Source organism: Vicugna pacos, chromosome 1, assembly GCF_048564905.1.
Source record: "Vicugna pacos chromosome 1, VicPac4, whole genome shotgun sequence".
In the NCBI taxonomy this organism is placed as follows: domain Eukaryota; kingdom Metazoa; phylum Chordata; class Mammalia; order Artiodactyla; family Camelidae; genus Vicugna; species Vicugna pacos.
The window spans coordinates 112,014,994-112,035,916 of record NC_132987.1 but is presented as its reverse complement, the minus strand read 5'-3'; the positions used below and the strand labels follow the sequence as shown (position 1 = coordinate 112,035,916).

The 20,923-nt window shown below is 35.5% G+C and overlaps 1 non-coding gene across 1 annotated transcript; it reads left to right on the top strand.

Moving 5' to 3' along the window:
• Window positions 1–665: 665 nt before the first annotated feature.
• On the top strand, window positions 666–737 carry TRNAV-AAC (transfer RNA valine (anticodon AAC)). Its single transcript has one exon. It is a non-coding gene; the product is annotated as a tRNA-Val (tRNA).
• Window positions 738–20,923: the final 20,186 nt, after the last annotated feature.

Sequence of the window (20,923 nt, the reverse complement as noted above, 5' to 3'; positions counted from 1 at the left end):
AGAAACAAACCCATCTACTGCACTCATGGTCAATTAACCTACCAAAAAAGGCAACAATAAAGCATAGGGAAAAGACAGTCTCTTTAATAAGTGGTGCTGGGGAAACTGGACAGCTACATGTGAAAGAAATTACAACATTCTCTAACACTACACACAGAAATAAATTCAAAATGGCTTTAAGACCGAAACGTAAGACCTGAAACCATAAAACTCCTAAAAGAAAACACAGAACACTCTTTGACATAAATCAAAGCAGTATTTTTTGGATCTGTCTCCTAAAGCAAAAGAAATAAAGCAAAAATGAGCAAATGGGACATAGTTAAACATAAAGCCTTTTGCACAGCAAAGGAAACCTCAACAAAATGAAAAGACAGCCTTTTGAATGGGAGAAAATATTGACAAGTGATATGACTGATAAGGGGCTAATATCCAAAATATATAAACAGTTCATACAACTCAATAGAAAAAACAAACAACTCTATTAAAAAATGGGCAGAAGTCCTGAATAGACATTTTTTTCAAGGACTTACAGAAGGACAACAAGCACTTGAAGAGATGCTCAACATCGCTAGTCATTAGAGAAATGCAAATCAAAACCACAATGAGATGTCACCTCACACCAGTCAGAATGGCTGTCATCAAAAAGATCAGAAATAACAGGAGAGGAGAGTATAGTTCAGTGGTAGAATGTGTGCTTAACCTGCACAAGGTCCTGGGTTCAATCCCCAGTACCTTCATTAGAAAAATTTAATTACTTCCCCTCTCCAAAAAAAAAAAAAAAAAAATCCCAAATAACAAATGTTAGCAAGGATCTGGAGAAAAGGAAACCTTTGCACACTACTGGTGGCAAGGTAAATTAGTGCAACTACTATGGAAAACAATATGGAGGTTTCCCAAAAAACTAAAAATAGAACTACCATATGACCCAGTAATTCCATTCCTCGGTATATATCCAAAGAAAATGAAAACACTAGTTCTTTTTCATTTTTAAAGAAAAAAAAATTCTTTGTTTATGCCGCCTGTAATTATATGAACCAAACAAGGCAAGAGTAAATACAACAGGCAGAAGCTGGGAAATTGTAGGTACTAAGACCATGTAAGTCCTGAGACCATACATGTAGACCATGCTCAATGAATATTTGTCCCCTGGAATGAATGAGTCTTTGATTTGCTCATACTGTGAGAAACATTGCTGTCTTATGTCAGGAATGATTTTTAAATGGAATAAATGTTGTCAATTATTACAGAGCCAGAAGTCTCTTAATTAGTTCTCTCCAGTGATTTTCTGTAATAAACATGTTCTACCAAGAGTTAACTGTAAAGACCTTCAACAATAAAGCACCCAGATGCACTTAGAAGCACATGCAATTTTCAGAGATGTTGCCTGTCTGTCTCTGTCCTCTCCCTATCCAAGGAATAGCATAGAAGGATAAAGTTAGCTGAAGATCCCTGGGGGTTTATTTCTTCCACTCGCTGTCCAGAGCTTTCCCCTATATCCCTCCTTTTGTCTCTATCAGAGTTTATAGAAAAAAGTAATAAAACGTGTATCTACTCTGGCCATTAGGGCCCCAGAGTACAGAACTGTTAGTCAGTAAGGGAAATGGCCATCTCCCTGATTCATAACATAACACAGCTCCTCAGAGAGCTTTACCAGTGTCCCATTCAATCCAGTTTGTGTCTGAGTAGCTGCAAATAAATTCAGATTATTGTGTTAAGTCTCCTAGAATAATGTTGGGCCTCATTATATACCATTGTGGCAAGGTGGAGGTGGGTGCCTAAAAAGGCAAGAAATCTCCCCTGGGATTAAAATCTAGCGTGCTTGTTAAAAATTTACGCTTACGTTGTCATGACATTTTATGTTACCTCATTTGTTTAGATTTTATGACTGTTACATGCTAACAGTTATTTGGAGAGCTGTGAACAAGTAGCCTTTTCTCTTCAGCATATGTAAACCAGCTCCACCAAACATAAACAGGTAAAGACAGAATGCTAATTGTTTGGATACAAAATCTTCCACAGCAAAAGGCAACAAATCAAAGGCAAGTCAAGCAGAAGTTAAATAAAGCCAGCTCTCTAAAGCGTCTTCTCATTCTTTGGGTCCATGATTCAATTTTCTATTATCTAAAGCATGCTTTCAGGTTTTCAATGTTTTCTGCATTTGATGTTTTCTTTATTTACCAGATAGCATGTGCCTGTAAGAATAAGTGAAGCCGGTGAAAAAGAACGCGACAATGAATATATGTATGTTCGTGTATAACGGAAAAATTGTGCTCTGCACTGGAAATTGACACAACATTGTAAACTGATTATTAATCCAATGAAATAAAATAAAATTTAAAACAAAACAAACAAACAAACAAACAAAAGAATTAGCGAAGCAACGCAAATAAATGTAAGATCAAGTTAACTCTCTCTCATCTTACTGCCCATGCATATCATCCCCTTCTGCGGACCTTCCATCACTCCCTCTTCCCTCACACATCCGTAAGCAATTTTGTCTCTGCCCACGGTTATGTACACACGGGAGTTTGAAGTTTGTGGTTTCAAACAAAAAGGGATCATGCTACACATATTGAGCACTTGCTTTTTATACTATCATTTGTTATGGATACACATAGTCAACAGATATAACCTCTGTGCCTATTACATGTCACACACATAGATATAAGCATACGAATAATATTGTCTTCAATTTTGGATTTTTTCACTACAGTTTCTATCTTTATTTTTTACCTTTTGTTTAACCCCTTACCCTCTTCCATCTCCACCCAAAACTCATTCACCCAAAACTACACATCAGCTCCCTACTCCAATCTCAGCCAGATAACCATATGCTAAAGTATCTAGTATATTTCTTTCTTTCTCTTTCTCTCTTCTCTTACTTTTCTTCTCTCTTTCTCTTTTAATATATGCATACATATGAACATATGTACTTCATATATAGATATGTATTGATATAGATCCATATACATATAAATACTTTAATGTTTTAACTACGTTATAGGCTATTGTTCTTTATAGAGCTACAGGTCTGCTGATGGTTTTTGAGATGCCCTTTGGTCCATACAGGGAACTGAAGTAAAATCCCTCTTCTTAAAGTCAAACTTGACTTAATTCCATGAGTGTTTAGAATTTTAAGGCTGTAAAAAGGACTGGAAAGAATTCAATTTCTGGTCATTATTACATTTCCTTTCAATCTACTTAAGTTCTAACTAACTTCTGCCATTACCTTCAGCCATCAGGGCAGAAATTTTGCTGTGTGCTGTCATGTATTTTGTAATTTCTTTCACGGATCTTTTTCAACCTGTCATCACTATCACCACTTTTGTGAAAATACCCTATCTAATATTTGATGGTGCTATATTTTCAAACTGTCAGAAAATGTTAACGTCCTATCACAATTACTCTCTGTGGCGTATAGATTCTGCATGAAATTTCAATTATGACGTTTTTGTTCCAACTTCCATGCAAAGCCAACCAAGTCAGACTTTTGAGGTAAATAAAGAAGTAATGAATTAATACAGAACAGTATTTGAAGTCAATGTGTAGATCTTGGAAATAATGATTTTCAGGTTTACTCCTCTGGTTTTGTGAGGATAGTGTGCCTCATTGACTTGATGGAATATCATTTACTGAGATGGCTGACCTAGAAAAATTTAAAAAGTTTCTCCATGAATTGTCCCTGAGCAGAACATATAAGGGATTATTCGGCAGGTTAGTTAAGTAGGTGCCTTGTAGTGAACTGTTACTGGGCACTTTACGAAAAGCAAATAAAACACAGCTGCTAATAGTTCCCAAATGTCAGTCCTTAGAGCTTCATCAAGTAGGGAAAAATATATATTCCTGCTCACAAATCCTGGGGATCTTCTGGCTCATCTTGTTCAAGATTCATCTTGATTTGGACCCATCGATCTTGATTAGAATACGGGAATCACATTTAAAATGGCTGCTTCTTTGGTAATCGTCTCAGTGGAGTCTGAGGTCCCTTCCCAAACATCGGGGGCTGAAGAGACCCTCTAAACAAACACCGAAGCCCGTGATATTTTATGATTATTGCCTTTTCATGTTCTGCCATCCCCTCTGATTGCAACTTCGGCAAGGGCAGAGAACATGCCCACCTCACTGACCACGTGCCAGCATCTAGTCTAGTGTCGAAATTTATGTCATTAGAAATACTCGGTGAAAGAATAAATGTTCGAATGAAAGGGCAGTTGTTGATGGTTCCCTCCCAGGAAGTGTCTGCGTCCTTGTCTTCCCTGATACAACTCTCTTCAGTGTCACCATTTACCTTTGCCTGCTTCTTACCTGCACTGAACTGTCTTTTTCTGCTGCTCACTTCTGAATATTGGAGTCCTGTATTTGTGTAGTTAATACAACCTTTATCCAATCACTTTGAAATCTCAGACTCAGTTCCCCCTTGAGTTTCAGATTTTTGTAATGAACTACCACTAAATAACTTTACTTAAATTTATCCGAACTCAAATACATTTTCTGATCCCCACCCTGATCATCCCCCGAATGCTCCCGGGTCCCACATCACATCTGCTGTTACCTCCGCGATCCATCAATTGCTGAACCTCCAATCTGGAGCTCATGTGTGCCCCTTTTTATCCTTTATTACCCTTCACCCCACACCATATAAGCAAGTTCTCTAAGTTCCATCTCTTAAATGTCTGTTTGATCTAGGCCCTCTATAAAACTTTAGTTGCTGCTTTCTTAAATGAAGACCTCACATTGGCTGCTTGCAAGGCCTCTTAAAGGGTCTCTTGGTCTATGGTCATACTCCTCGGCTGATTACCTTTTAATTAGTTGCCATAATGATTTTATACAACATAAATCTCTGTGGAAAACATCGCAACTTTTAAAAACAGTGTCTAGTGCACCTATAGCAAAATATATATGACCTTGATGTTCAGGCTTCTCTTAACTACCCAGGGCCTCATTTTAGCCACTTGCTTTGCTCTGCTTGCTTTCTAGGAGTGGCATCAACTTACAGCTCTGCTATCTAATACTTTTCTTCTGCCTGTGCATATTCTGGTCCTCCTGCCTCGCATATCCCTTGCCTCTCTAATTCATTTCTCCTCTGTCAAGAATTGATTTAAATGTAACTTCAGTGAGAACATATTTGATTCCACCTTTTGCTCTAGCATCTCCCTTTTTTTCAATACCGACATAAGCCTTCTCCTCTGTGTTTGTACTTGACTGTCCCATCACCTGTCATGTTTATTTACATATTTGCTTTCTAATTTAACACATCTTTTCATATTTGTAATGCTAAGACCTAACAGAGGGACTTACGGAGCAATTATTCAACAAATATTTTTAACAAATAAATAAGTAATATATTTTAAAAAAGAGAAATAACTAATAACATTGGCCAGGCCAGAGGAATGAAAAATAAACCTAGAGCTTCCTGCTCATGAAGCACGCTGAAATTGTAATTGGCCTGGCATATCGTTGTCAAAAAACATTAAAGACAAAAATGCAGTCAATAAAGGACACAGATGTGGATGTATTGTCTATTTAATAATCTATTCTGAACACTTAGGTTTGGATTGGATTATTAACAATGAAAATTGAGTACAAGGTGTGCAATGAAAAGATTCTGCAGAGCAGAATCTCCATCTCACCAGAGAATGGACTCAGCAGCAGATATTACTCGGTTGACGCCACAGAACAAGTGTCTAGTGTGACATTACTGGTGTCAGCAGTCAAGCCCTATTACGGCCACATCTGTAGCCACATCCCAAGGTTCTAAAGGCACCAAAGCAACAGGCATAGCCATATCCAGAGCCACAGTCCTAGCCCAGTCCTCCACAGTATCTACCTTAATAGTAGCAGACTGAGCCAGAATTTTAAGTTTTTAGCTTAAGAGAAAAGAGTAAGTTTTAGAGAGTAAGAACATTAAAAACTAAGGATCTTTTATACAATCTAAAGTGTAGGTGTGACAAACATGACATCCTCATCTAGACCAACCTGTATTTAGGAATCTCATTAATCTCATTTCTTTAGATAAAAGAGACTCCACATACCCATTAAAATTGAAGACTGTTTTCTTGGTATGTTGGGATCCTCCCGAACAGTTGGTATGTTTTAAATTAAAAAAAAAAAATGCTGAAATCATTGAGCTTGCTCATACTGTTGCTGAATTTAACCTTTGTAACCATGCTGCATGACATCACATGGAGGAGGCAAATGTCTTCTTCCTCCAACGATTATTCTAATAATACCCTTCATCCCATATGCAGATTTAAAAGCTAATCAACACAGCTGTGATGTTATCTATATAAATCTTAGGAGAAAATAGTATATTTTCTGTACAATCCACCACCTACTCCAATCACATTTTACTCTGTGGGTTTTGTATTGCTGTGTTCTCTTAAAGTAATGCCACTTTGTTGCTTGTGTAGTTTTTGTTTTCCCTACTCCTTAAAAATTAGTTGCTTATCCTGCACCTGCACCAGAGTGTACACATTTCTTCACATACAGGAAGAGCACTGAGAATCTTATTTGACGGCAAGGTCATAGAAACCCAGGATAGACCTTCTGAAGCTCGAATTTAATAGAATACATGAATATTTATCTTTTCTTAAGGGATATTGGCTCTGTTTGTATCATGCACCTATACATAGTCTTAAGTTTTGAAAGACAGGTTAAATTTGGATGTTATCATTTCTCAGGAGGATTGAAAACCATTGAGAATTTTCTTTCACCACTGTTCTCTAGGGCCAGACATGATCTGAGCTATTAACTGCAGCTGCCCACTTTTACGCATATCAGCATATTGGCAGAACCATCTGTAAACCAGGACTGATTTTTCCTTCCTTCAACTGGGAAATCAGCATAAATTCATCAGAATTCTTTCCTCTTATCTGACAAGTAAAACCATTTTATACAGCATTATTATTTTACTACCCAGGCTGTTTAGGTGTGTGGTTGTACATCTGTAAAGATTCCTGTTTTTCTCCATGTGCCCTTAAATTAAACATACACACCCAAACATATATAAGTGGCAGAAAGAAATGAATATAAATGCACAGCACTTTGCAATGAAAGAGAGTTTACTGACATATAAATTTTAAAATTTTGTTCACATCAATGTTGCTAAGCTACAATGAAGGAAGAAGGAATATGATATCAAACATAGATATTTTTATCAATTGTGAGGTATTACATGTGACTTTGGTCAATCAACTTGAAGCATGTTGAATTTGTAGTATTCAATCTGAAGTTGAAATAGTCTAGAATAAAAATTTCCACTGTTTAGAAAGAGAAAAAAAATTACAAGGAGAACGCGGGAAGGATAATTGGGAGGCACAGGAGTGAGTTTACTGGCTGAGTGACTCTAGAAGAACCAGGAGAACCCATAGGACCAGTATCTGCCACAGCAAGATGGCAGCAGCAGCCACATCGCTACCTACCACAGCCACAGCCACAGCCACAGCCCGGGCCACTGCAGTAGCTGCTGTAACAGCACACACTGTGGGGAATGGACGGTTCAGCTGGGGGCAGAGGATTGGTTTCCTCTGTGTGAATATTAACAAGGGAACCGCCCTTGGTGGGTGGGATAATCCACAGGCATGGAGAAGACTCATTTTACATTAATTTGCTTTTAAACTTCCAGAATTTATAGTTTACTAGGCAGAAAGAAGCCCTCATAACCAAGAATCCTTTGCTGTTATGTCAGAATTTACACAACCAAAGTAAAGATGAATTTAACAAGCAAATTTTGCTATATTTGCAATGTCCTCTGTACAGCGCTTTTGTTAAAGTCCATGGCAAGTTTGCATGGGAAGCTCACTTTTTTTTCAAGTCCTTAATAATTATTATTTCTGTTGTTATACTTTTCATCTCACATTGAAATGTGGGGTTAGAATTTATGAATGTCCCTATGTTGGCATATAGATTCATGATTTGGAAACATTACTGAAGTTAAAAAAACCTGCCAGTTTACCTTTCGTTTAAGGGACAAGCAACTGTTTCCCCTAGCGATGACTTTCCAGCGATTACTTATAAAAGAATGACTGCTTGTATGTTTCTTTGTTGTTTCAATGCCGTCTCTCCTTTCACCTTAGATTTTGTTATTATTCAGTATTCTTGTCTTGGTCTAGGTGATTTGACCATTGAACCATGCAATTTGTCACTTACTCATTCATTAATTTTCCTTCAAGTGTGTTAATCAAATCTCTTGAGTGAGTATACAGATTTGTGAATTTGTATGTCACACTGTTGTCAAAACCCTTTGTCAGAACTGGGATACTGATGAAGGCTCAGCTGATATTCAAGCACAGCTATGAAATCTTTCTAACCATCCTCTCTCTGGACCCAGGATTTCCCTTGCCCATTCAGTCGTCCTCTCGAAGTAGCATAACCTTGCGTAAGAAAGCATGCAAACCATTGGCCCAGTACTAGTCGTGGGGGCAGTCATTTATGTGAGAAAGTGATGCTTAGTAGAGAGGTACCATCTCATTTCTGTAAGGTATGGCCTGTTTCCTAAGCAAGATATGCTCCATGTTCTTCTTTAAAATTAATATCCTAAATTTAATAGTTGAGATGTTCCTTGTCTACACTGCATTGACCCAGGTATTAAAGGAAACATCATGCTGTGGAAAAAATAGGAACACACCAATGTGTTTGAGTGAAACCTGAAGTTCTAAATCTTCTATTGGTAACTCTGTCCTCTTCCTTCCTCTGTATCCTCTTGTGTATTCCACTGATGGGCATCTACACTTTCCAAGCTACTTGCTAGAAAGGTCCCCCACAGATTCTGCCAGTCGCAGGCTCCTGAGTAAGACTGGGACCTGGAAGACAAACAGAAGCCATATTATTTAATTTGCGTCAGTAAGGAGATATTTGACCTTCGGCAGATGTAGGGTTTTGAACTGAGTTCTGCTGAGAAATGCTGACCCACATACTGCAGGCAGCTGTGACATTCAGTGTCAGTATGTTATGGTTCCTGAAACTTCCTTACTCAACAAAAGATAAAAGTGAATTTGAGTGATTGTAGAAACTTTCCTTGACCTTTGTTTCTATGGCCTTTCTCATGGTTTGATATGCATTTCTCTGCATTAAACCTTTTCTGCTTAAAATACCCCAAGTGATTTCTACTTCCTTAAGCAAACCTCTGAAAGTGCACCTAACAGTGTGATTGTATGCACAAGGCATCACTCAGAGGGATAAAATATAGTATATGTGTGAATTAATGCAACAGGCAAATTTATTGTGTCAAACAGTAAGTTTCTTTTTCTTGGTTTTAAAAAAATCAACCTCTTTCATGACAGTCGTGGGGAAATATTCCTGCGAGCTTATAATGCTATACTGAGTGAAAGTATCCTTCAAAATTTAATATAAAACAAAGAATTTTTTTCCTAGAGAAAAGTGGCCACCAGACCTGCAGTAAGAAATACTATAGAACTTTTTTCCTGCAGAAGAAGAGTGATCCCAAGTAGAAACAGGAAAACTCAGGAACTTTTGAAGATGAAGGAAAAGAGACATGTATTACTCACTATAAATGTCTAGAGACATAAGCAGTGTGAGGAAGGGTGGAGGCAAGCTGAGGTGGAGGCAACAAAAGACTGGAATGGGTCGTGGAATCTGAGCAGGGTAGAAAGGTATTCACATGGCCTAATGAGGCAGAACAGAATGTCCTTATTTGTAGGAAATGCTTAGACTATTTCAGGATAATGGGACATAATGTCTGCAAATTACTTTCAAATGGTTTGGGGAATAAACTAGTATTCTGTATTTTTCTTGAAGTTCTTCTGTAAGTTTGAAGTTATTTTAGAACAAAAAGTGGGAAAAAAAAATCAGTATGATTGACCAAACTAACAAGATAAAAGAGAAAGTTCACCACTTTTTCAATAAAATTGCAGAGAAGACACTTAATAAAACTCAAAAGCAATTTAAAATAACAATTCTTAGCAAACTAGATATAGATCAAATCCTTATTCTGATCAACTATTGAGAACAAACTTCATATTTAATGGTGAAATGTTAAAGTGTTCCTCCTGAGATGATAAATAAAATGAGGATAACTGATAACACAGTCTCTTTCCAGTGGTGCCCTGGAGCTACAATCTAATCAAATAGGCCGAAAGAAAGAAAGAAAGAAAGAAAGAAAGAAAGAAAGAAAGAAAGAAAGAAAGAAAGAAAGAAATTGTTTACACAAACAAAAATAAAATGTTGATTTAAAGATAATAAAAGTCAAAAATAATCTATAAATAAGCTATTAGAATTAATAAGTAAAGTTATCAAGGTTTCTGTACTCTAGGTTAACATACAAAAAGCAACTGTATTTCTGTAAATCAGAAAGAAATAATAAATAAATAAAAATAAAATTAATTATTAAATCATTTACAATAGCATAAAGACTAAATATCTTGTAATAAATATAGTGAAATATAGTTAAGATAAACTAAATATCACAAAATATTAATGAGAGATTAAAGAAGATCTAAATACATGGAGGAATATATCAAATTTAAGGAAGAAAACAGAAATTTTATGATATGAAGTCTTTCTAAATGCTAGAGCTTTTTAAATTATTGCTTTTTGGGGGTCAAAATTGACTAGGTGACTCCATGTTATAAAGAAATTCAAGGGACAAGAATAGCTAAGAAAATGTTGAAAGGCAAAATTAGAAGACTTACATTACCTGACACCAAGATTTAGTATTAAAGTTCATTAATCAAGATGGTACACTATGGACATAAGATGGATAAGGAGGTCAATAAAGAAGATCAAGAGTCCAGGCATGTTAACAATATGCAATTACCTGATATAGATCAAAGGTACAGTTCAGTGCAGTGAGTGAAAAGATAATTTTTTCAATAAATGGTGCTGGAAAATATCATTTGAAAAACTTCTTCTATGTCTCATACCATATGCAAAAATCAATTTCAGATTGGCTGTACATTTAAATGTGAAATTTTAAAATTAAAATTTATGATATTTGAGTAGCAAAAAGTTGCTTAAATAGTACTATTTGAGGACACTGAAAGTTTGCAAGGACATTAGAGTAACATTAACCATCTCTGGAAAAAATGGAAGAGAATTCCTTTAATACTTTGATGAAACTGCAATAAATGTTTTATAATTTTGAATAAATAGATATTTGTCAATATCCTTGTCATGGATATTTTCAAATACTGAATATGCATGTTCAATTTTGAATATGCTGGCTGCAATCATCACATTTGTATACAAAATCATTTGTAAAGGTATTTCTTATATTCAGTTTTTTTGAAGAGGCATTTTTTAAAAGTCTGTTTAATAAGGATGAAACTTACCTCACTTAAATCCATCTGACAGGTCACACATACACTGTTGCATGAGCATAAAGCTAATAGCAAGAAATATAAATGAAAATAAAGCAACGCTAATAAGAATTTATTTAAAAATGAAGTTCAACTTTTTGTACATGAGAGACATTATTAAATTAAACCTTCCACAGAAGAAGGAAATGTTTCCTATTAATTGCAAGATATTCTGTGTGTTTCATCAATAATGAAGACAAAGTTGCATCTGAATTTCTCTGATCTCACATTCAGGAAATTAAGATGCATTGTCCATGTTTGAAAAGAGGGTAGAATTAACCGGAGGCAGGGTTCAGGAAGTCAGGGAGTGAAACCCATGGGCTGAATTGCTCTGGTAGTTTCTGAGTGGAATCCATGGGACCAGTATCTGCCACAGCAAAATAGGTAGCAGCAGCAGTATCCTTACCCACCAAAGCCACAGCCCAGGTCGCCAGAGTCGTTTCTGTAGTAGCACATGGAGTTGGGAGTGCAAAGTTCAACTGAAGAGCAGGGAGTTCAGTTGCTTAGACTATCACCTTCTGTTTGGATGCCCTCTGCACTGGGAAGACCACAGGCAGTTTTGGTCTGCGTTTGCATGAGAAGTTTTAAAACTTTTGATCCATCTTTCTTTTATGCAAAGCAAGATTACCTTGCTATTATGTCAAGATTGCCAGAAATGTATGATGCACACTTAAGAAGTGATTTCTCTCCTGTTTTCAAAGCTTTTCTAATTCTGTATTTGGTAGCATAACATGTCTGGGTTAAAAGAGATAACGTAAAACATGAAAGTCATGTTCCAGATGTTTGTTTTTCCTAAGAAAAACTTTTCTTTAAGTTAAACATACCTTCTGACAATTCAGATCATACATAATGTTTTTGGGTACAAGGAAGAAGAAATTATTTGACATCACAAGTCTGATAAATTTGTCTATCCATTTCCTTAGGGATAATGGGTCTCCAAGTTTAGATTTTCTGCCATTCCACTTTTTAGAGTACACTTTTATTGAAATCCAAAATACACACAGAAAAGACTGTAAACCATTATACGTAGAAATAGCTTAATTTTAACAAAATAACCCTATGAAGTTAATCAGCATTCAGATCAAGAGATAGAATAGCAGAACCCAGGGGGACTCATACTTCTTGCCAGCACCACTACCGCCCCCATCCCCAGGCATTACTCATTCTGCCTTTGAAACCACGTATCTCTTCTACAACCTTTGCACATAATATAAATGGACTCATACAATATGTACCATTTTTACCTGATTTCATTTGCTCAACATTGTGATTTTGAAACTCATATATTTTGTTTGTATAGTGTGCATTTTTACTGCTGAATAATATTCTCTTGTATGATGTACCACAATTTATTTATCCATTTATGGTTGATGTTGAGCTGTTTCTAATTTTAACCATTATTATCACTACTTTCGTGAATATTCTTGCATATATCTTTCAGAAAGTTTATGTACGTCCCATTCAGATATTGCCACAATAATGTTGTATAATGAACTGACACAAATCACTTTTTTATGTGGTAATAAACATTCACTTTACTCTCACATGTCTTCATGTTGTCTGTGGTTTGGCTGAACTAGTCTGGACTTGGCACAAAGTAGTAGGGTAGATCCATGTAAGTTTTCTCTGACTTGGACCAGCATCCTGCTGATTCATCTCCTTCTCCCTCTGGAAAACTGATATGTGAGTGGTGTAGTACAATTGTGGAAGTAGTTTTCAAGCCTTTACTCATGTGTCAAAAGTCTTTAATCCTGTTGTCGAAAGCAAGACAAGGCATGGGGAATATACTCTTTGTCCACATACATCCTGTCCACTATGCGGTCATGCAAATTCCATAGCTAAGCCAACAACCATGGAGAAAGGAAATAAAATCTTCTCATGGAGGTCAAGGAGGAGGGAGTGAATATTTGAATAAAAGCAATTTATTCTGCCACAGATTTATTCTGCAATTTGTTGGGGGCATAAGTGGAACTGGAATTGCAGTTTTATAGACTATAAAATTGTTCAGTTTCTTTAAACTACTAAACAGTTTTCCAAAGTGGTCGTATCTTTGGTAACTCTATACACTGTTGCTCCACATTTTCACCAACAGGTCATATCACCTGCCTTTTCCTCTTGGCCATTTTGGTAGATGTGTAGTGATTTCGCTTTCTTGATGCCTAATACAGTTGAACACCTTTTTATATACCACTAGCCATTTTTAGTTATCCTTTGTTTTTGTAAGATACTGATTCAGCTTTTTGTTTACTATCGAGCTGTATAGGAAAAATAATGGACAAAATCCCTTTCCTTGATACATCACAGTTTAATCTTATATTTAAGTAGCTAGTTTTACTCTCCTGGTAAACTGATGAGGTGATAAGTACCAACAACATTACAAACAACATTGCTTATAATAAAAGTGACCCTCACACCTGGTAAAGTGAAGAATTAAGTGAAATGTAATTTGGACATTTCTGCCGATGACCCAAAGAAGTAAAGCCTGTAGGGAGAAGAGACCAGTGATGTCAGCTTACTGATGCGGCCCATTTGGTGCTAACCAGAGAGAGCTAAAAGAGACGGTCACAGAATATGCCAGTGAGAATCAAGTTGTTAATTTCACTGGGGAAGCAATAACACAAAATATGTGCTCAATTAACACAAAATATGAGGCTCAAACTTTGGCCTGATCGGATGCAGATGTTAATAAATGTATGTGGGCTACAGGCACTTGAATGCACAGATTTACATGAGTGCAGAAAAGAAGAACAGTTTGTTCACTCTTAGGTCTTGCAGACACATCATTCCTGCAGGAGAAACCTTGTGCAAGTACTTCTGTTTCTCTCTCTCTTCCTCCCTCCCTCTTTCCCTTCCTTCTTCCTTCCTTCTTTCCAGCCTTCCTTTCCTCTTTTCTTCCTTTATCCTTCTTTCATACTCACAATTGAACACACATGGCATGCAAACATAAGATAGAAATGTGAATAAATTCTAAACAGCATTGTTTACAATAAAACACAGGATTTATTGAAAATGACATAAAGATATTATAGTAAATAAATGGAATATAATGATAATGGGATATCAAGGATTAGAGTTACTGTAAATTGTGAGATATTATAAGGGATTTGGTCAACTAAATTGAAATAAATTGGACCAAGACTGTATAATTTTGTGGAGGTTTTGTTTTGTTTTGTTTGTTTCAGATAGCCGAGGATGAAGTGTTCACTTCTGAAAGACAGAATAGATCTTTAGTGAAAAAGTCAGAAGACACAGGTGAAGGAGACCAATAGTGTGAGTGGCTATAGGAGTTTTTCAGTAGAGTCCTTATGACCGATATCCATTATAGCAAGATGGGTGGCAGCAGCTGTATCCGGACCCACACAGTCACAGCCAGAGCCAGAACCCAGGGCATCAAAGCCACAGTCCAAGCCACTAGAGAAGTTGCCATAATAGCAGATTATGGTGAGTGGTGGGTTTAGTTAAGAAGCTAAGAATCAGTTTCCTGAGTTCAAAAGTCACCATCTGCCAATAGGCTTTTGTATATTTCCACCCAGTAGAAGGTGGGGCAACCATGGGAGGTTTGGGCCTCACATTTCAGAGTAATTTGCATTTAAAATTCTTGAATCTATTGTTTGTTGGTAAGAAAATTTCTCATAAGAATAATTTACGATTACGTCAGAATTCCAACAGTCAAATCAGGTGCCTTTAATAAGCAATTTTTAGTCCATTTGAAAAGCCCTTACTCATTCTATTTTTGTTTAGAGGCTATGATTAATTTTCATGGAAAACTCCTATATCACATTTTTGGGAGTATTTATTTTTATCTAACTATGAAATGTGTAATGTAATATTATAAATATCCTTATGTATGAGTATGGATTTTTGGATGAGAAAAGTTAATGAAGCCACAAAATAGATAATTATCTTTTCTGATTAAAAACATTAATGCAAACATTTCTTCTGTAGCTATACATTTCTAATGATTGCTTATGATGGACAGGCTGCCTGTTCATTAGGTCATAGACTTTTTGTTCCATAAATTCATATAAATAGATATTTTCCTTCACATTTAGATTTTTATCATTTTTGTGTCTATGTGTGTCAGTTCAACCATGCAATTTATTATTTACTTGTCTATTCATTTTTCTTATATTAGTTAATTCACTAGAGGTAGAATTTTGATTCTTTATGAGTGAAAATTATATATGTTCTTATAAATTTTTATATTATAATGGAGCAAAAACTTCTGTCTAAAATCGGGACTTTTAACAAGAAGCATTGGTCTGAAAAAAAGAGGAACACATTATTTGTCTAAAACCTATACTACTAAATTTTCTGAGAGCAACCCTGTACTATTCTCTACATTTTCTTCCATTTATCACAGAGACTAGAAACTATATTTCTCAGAGCCTCTTACTAGAAGAGTTTCAAGGTAAATTATTCCAATAACAGGCTTTTATTTCAAGACTGATCAAGATTGATTAAAGAGAGACAAAACCATATTATTGCATAACAGCAATGGAATAATATATGGCTTTTGGAATACATGAGGTTTACACGAGGTATTTTCTCAACAACAAGAAAATAAATGACCCAATTAAAAAATGGGCAAAGATCTGAGTGACATCTCACCAGAGAAGATATACAGATGACAAATAAGCATATGAAAAACTGCTCAACATATTATATCCTTGAGGAATTGCAAATTAAAACTACTACATACCTATTATAGTGGCTAAAACCCCGAACACTGACAGCACCAAATGCTGGCAAGAATGTGGAGCAGCAGGAACTCTCATTCATTGCTGGTGGGAATGCAAAATGTTACAGCTATTTTGGAAGAGTTCTTATGAAACTAAACATAATCGTATCACACCACCTAGCATTCATGCTCCTTGGTGTTTACTCAAATGACTTGAAAACATATGTCCACCCAAAAACCTGCATATAGATGTTTATAGTGGCTTTATTCATAATGGTAAAACATACAAGCAGCCAAGATGTCCTTCAATAGATGAATGAATAAACAAACTGTAATACATCCATACAATAAAATATTATTCAGCAATAAAATAAAATGAGTTATCAGACTATGAGAAGACATGGAGAAACCTTAAATGCTTATTCCTGAAACAATCCGTAAAGCCCCTGTACTGAATGATTCCAACTATAAGGCACTCTGAAACAGGTAAAACAATGGAGCCAATAAAACAATAAAAAGGTCACTGATTGCCAGTGGTGTGGGGGAGGGAAAGAGGGATAAACAGGTGAAGCACTGGAGATTTTTAGGACAGTGAAATTACCTTGCATGATACAATAATGGTGAATATACATTATTATACACTTGTCAAAACTCAGAATGTACAACACAATGTACACTAGTAAACAATGGTCTTTAGTTAACTGTGTATGAATATTGGCTCATCAATTCTGGTAAATGTACCACACTAATGTAAGAAATTAATAATAGCAGACTTTGGAGGGAGGAGGGTGAAGGTATGTATAAGAACTTTCTTATTTTTTGCTAAATTTTTCTGCAAGTCTAAAAATGACCAAAAAAAGAATCTATTCTTTTTAGAAAGAAGAATTTGTTTATTTTTAAAGCCTTTGCTCATTCTAGAGTTGGTCAGTTGATAAATATTACTAAATTACTCGAGATGACAAAGGGCACACAAAAATTCCTCTAGGTTTATTTTTTTTACATTTGTTTTACTCAACTGTGGATTTCTAGAAATGTTTATTTTACATATGTACTCTAATATTCATATAGTAATTATAAATCATAATATTTACATGTTATAATTCTATTTTAAATGGTATATAATTATATATATTTTATATTATAATTTATATATATATAACCCCTTTATACAATCTAAAGTTTTATGTTGTATTTAATGGATGAGTGGGTACCTTGAAAGGGAACTTGATGCTGGAAGTCTGGCAAATTCTCCATCTGTTGTCAGATGGAAACATGCCTTGTCTACTAGATGATGTTTCCTACAAAATACTTTTCATGAACTGATTTAACTTATGTTTACGCTCTTAATAAGCAAAAAGAGCCTTTATTTATGCATATTGTATAACATTCAGAGTGTGCGTAAATCATAAGGGTAGAACTTGATGAATATTCAAAATATACCTGTTTAATCAGTACTTAGATCCCAAAATTGCATAACACTAATATCTCAAATGACTCTCCTTATGCCTGTTTCCATTTGATATCAGCCCCTAAGATTAACCATTCCTCATCTCTGATATCCAAAAACATAAATTTGTTTTGCCAAGTTTTGAAGCTTATGCAAATGGAATCACACAAACAGGACTTTAAATCTGGCTTCTTTTGATTAACATTTTTTATTCATATATTTTGTTTTTGTGTTAATTCTTACTGCCGTATAAAGTTTCAATGCACAAATACATCACAATTTGTACTCTTGATGGGCATTTGTATTATTTTGAATTTCTAACAATATTTTACAAATAGTGCTGCCACAAACAATGCTGTTCACGTTTCTTGGTATGTATCTAAGACATGCTAATTATTGCTATTTAGTGATGCTTAGAAAACCTTCAGTGTCATGTAACATTAACATTTATGTCTTATTAATGTGTTTATAGGTTGGCTGAGATTTGGCTGAAATAATGTGAATTTGGCTTAAGTTGTGTGTTGGTTTCAAACTTTCTCCATTCCTCCTTCATCCTCCTTGGACTGGCAGCTTCTTGGGGCATCTTCTCCAGATGAAAAGTGTAGAGCACAAGGAAAACTCAGACATGCATGCTTATACCTATGTTCAAGGCATGTCTCCAACATCCCACTGGCCAATGCAAATAAGATGGTTAAACCCAAAGGCAAGGGTCAAGGACATACAACCTGTTCATAGTAAAGCCAGATCAAGTGATATTGGTAGCAAACCTCCAGTGGGAAGGAATGTATAATCTTGCCCTAAAGGTGAGACGGACAGGACATATTCTGCTGAATATTTAACCCAGGGATCCACAAAGTCTTGATCATCATCTGCTTTGGTACAGTTTTATTGGAAAATATCCACATCCATTCATTTATGTATGGTCTATGACTATTTTCATGCTACGGTGACAGAGTTAAGCAGTGGAAACAGATCATATGGCCTACAAAGTCTAAAATATTTCACAGTTTACAGAAAGAAGTTTGCCTACTTCTGATTAATTTATCAAAATATGCATATAGATTTGGTATGTGACTAGAATCAGAATTGCTGAGTTATAAAAGAGAGCACCAAATAGTTTTCCAGAATTCTATCCTTTTGCCTGCAGGTTTTACATTATTGAATACACTTTGTATTTTTTATCTTTATCACCTTCATGACTTTTTATACTCTATGAAAGTATGTTACTTTTACTTCTTTCCAAACAAATCTAGGATCTTAGAGCTAGCTATTTTTATATCCAGTCTTCTATGGTATGGTATTTCTCATGTACCTCATTGTCTACATATTTAAATCTCAAAAGAAATTATTGTTATTATTTTTGCACAATTAATATTTATTTATATTTTTCAATCATTTAGTTTTTTTGTCCAGTTTTTTTCTGTGACTCTTTTCCCTTCTGCCTAAAAAACTACTGATTTTTATAATTAATACTTGATAAAAATAAGTTTTCTGACTGCTTATTTGTCAAGAAGCATTTTTTGACACTTTTTTTCTCTTTTTTTTTACTGAAGTATAGATATTTTACAATGTTGTGTTAATTTCTGGTGTACAGCATAATGTTTCAGTCATACATATACATACATATATTCATTTTCATATTCTTTTTTGTCATAGGTTACTTCAAGATATTGAAAAAAGTTCCCTTTTCTATACGGAAGAAACTTGTTAATCTATTCTATATGTAGTGGTTAGTATCTGCAAATCTTGAAATCCCAATTTATCCCTTCCCACCCCCTTCCCATCCTAGTAACCGTAAGTTTGTTTTCTATGTCTGTGAGTCTGTTTCTGTTCTATAAATAAGTTAATTTGTGTCCTTTTTAAAAAAATATATTCTACATGTGAGTGATATCACATGATATTTTTCTTTCTCTTTCTGGCTTACTTCCTTTAAAAATGACAATTTCCAGGTCCATCCATGTTGCTGCAAATGGCATTATTTTATTTTTTATGGCTGAGTAGTACTCCATTGTATAACTATACAACAACTTCTTTATCTAGTCATCTGTCAGGGACATTTAGTTTGTTTCTATGTCTTGGCTATTGTAAATAGTGCTGCTATGAACACTGGGGTGCATGTATCTTTTCAGAGTAGATTTTCCTCCAGATATATGCCTAGAGTGGGATTGCTGGATCATATGTTAAGCCCATTTTTAGATTTTTGAGGAATCCTGTTTTTCATAGTGGCTGCACCAAACTACATTTCCACCAACAGTGTAGGAAGGTTCCATTTTCTCCATACCATCTCCAACACTGAAAACATTTAAAATTTTCTCATGTAAAGGAAACCTAGACATAATGACAGTAATCAGGAAGATACAGCCAGTAGACTAAAAATTCTTCAGTAGAAGCCATGAGACCAGTACCTTCCACAGCACAGTGGGCGACAGTGCCTGTAACCATAGTCACTGTAACCACAGTCATAGCCACATCCCAGGCCACTGTAGCCATAATCCAGGCCACCATAATAGTATCTGTAGTAACACATGGTGTCAGGAATGGGAGGTTCAATTGAGCAACAAGAAGTAGGTAACTATGTCACCGTCTGCCAAGTGCCTTTTATACACCCTCAGTGGTGGGTGGATAAAACCACAGCAAAGTAGCATCCTATATCTCACTAATTTGCTTCTGACAACATCATAAACATCTTGTTTTAGTGGCAAAATGAGGCCCTGTAATTATGATAATTTTCCACGATCAATTTATGGGCCTTTAAAATGAAACTATTCTATTTTCAATGTTATGTCTCACTCTATATGTATTTAGTTGAATAAATATGACCTGATTAGATAGTATGATGTTAAACAAGAAAAAAGTATCCTATTTTTTTGTTTTGTTTTCATTCCTTCATAAGAAGGAGGGTTTTAAAATGAATCTTGTCTGGAGGAACATGCTTCTTGAATTTTGCTCATAAAAGACGGATATAATGTATATTCATATACTCTTATAAAACAGTTCCTTCTAATTTAATGTGACTAGTTATTGGTTATGTTGTGGGCAATAAGGTGGCAAGCTACTATGGTATATAAATGTATTTGGCATTTATTTTTGAACCTCTCTTTCAGTATGTGTAACTTTGGTCTTTCCAGAAAGTGTATTACTACTTTATGGGCAGAAACTGCCTGTGCTTCATGCTTCCTTTTGTTATCACGGATGAAGGTGCTGTAGATAGAGCTATAAAACACACGAAGGTTAAGTCTGGTGCTCCATCTTCAGCTCTTACGTCTTTTGAACCAGGACTCATTTTTGCTTTTACAGATGCCCTGGATTTACAGTCGTGAATGTATCCTGAAAAACTGTGTGGACAGAATCAGAAAGGTGAAGAGTTTCCTGCACTCATTCTTCAGTCCTTCAGTTTTCAGCCCATGGGTGAAGTACTGATGGAGCTAGAAAGCCCCAGTCATGGAAAGACTAAACTAGCACACAGTGGAGACTATGCTC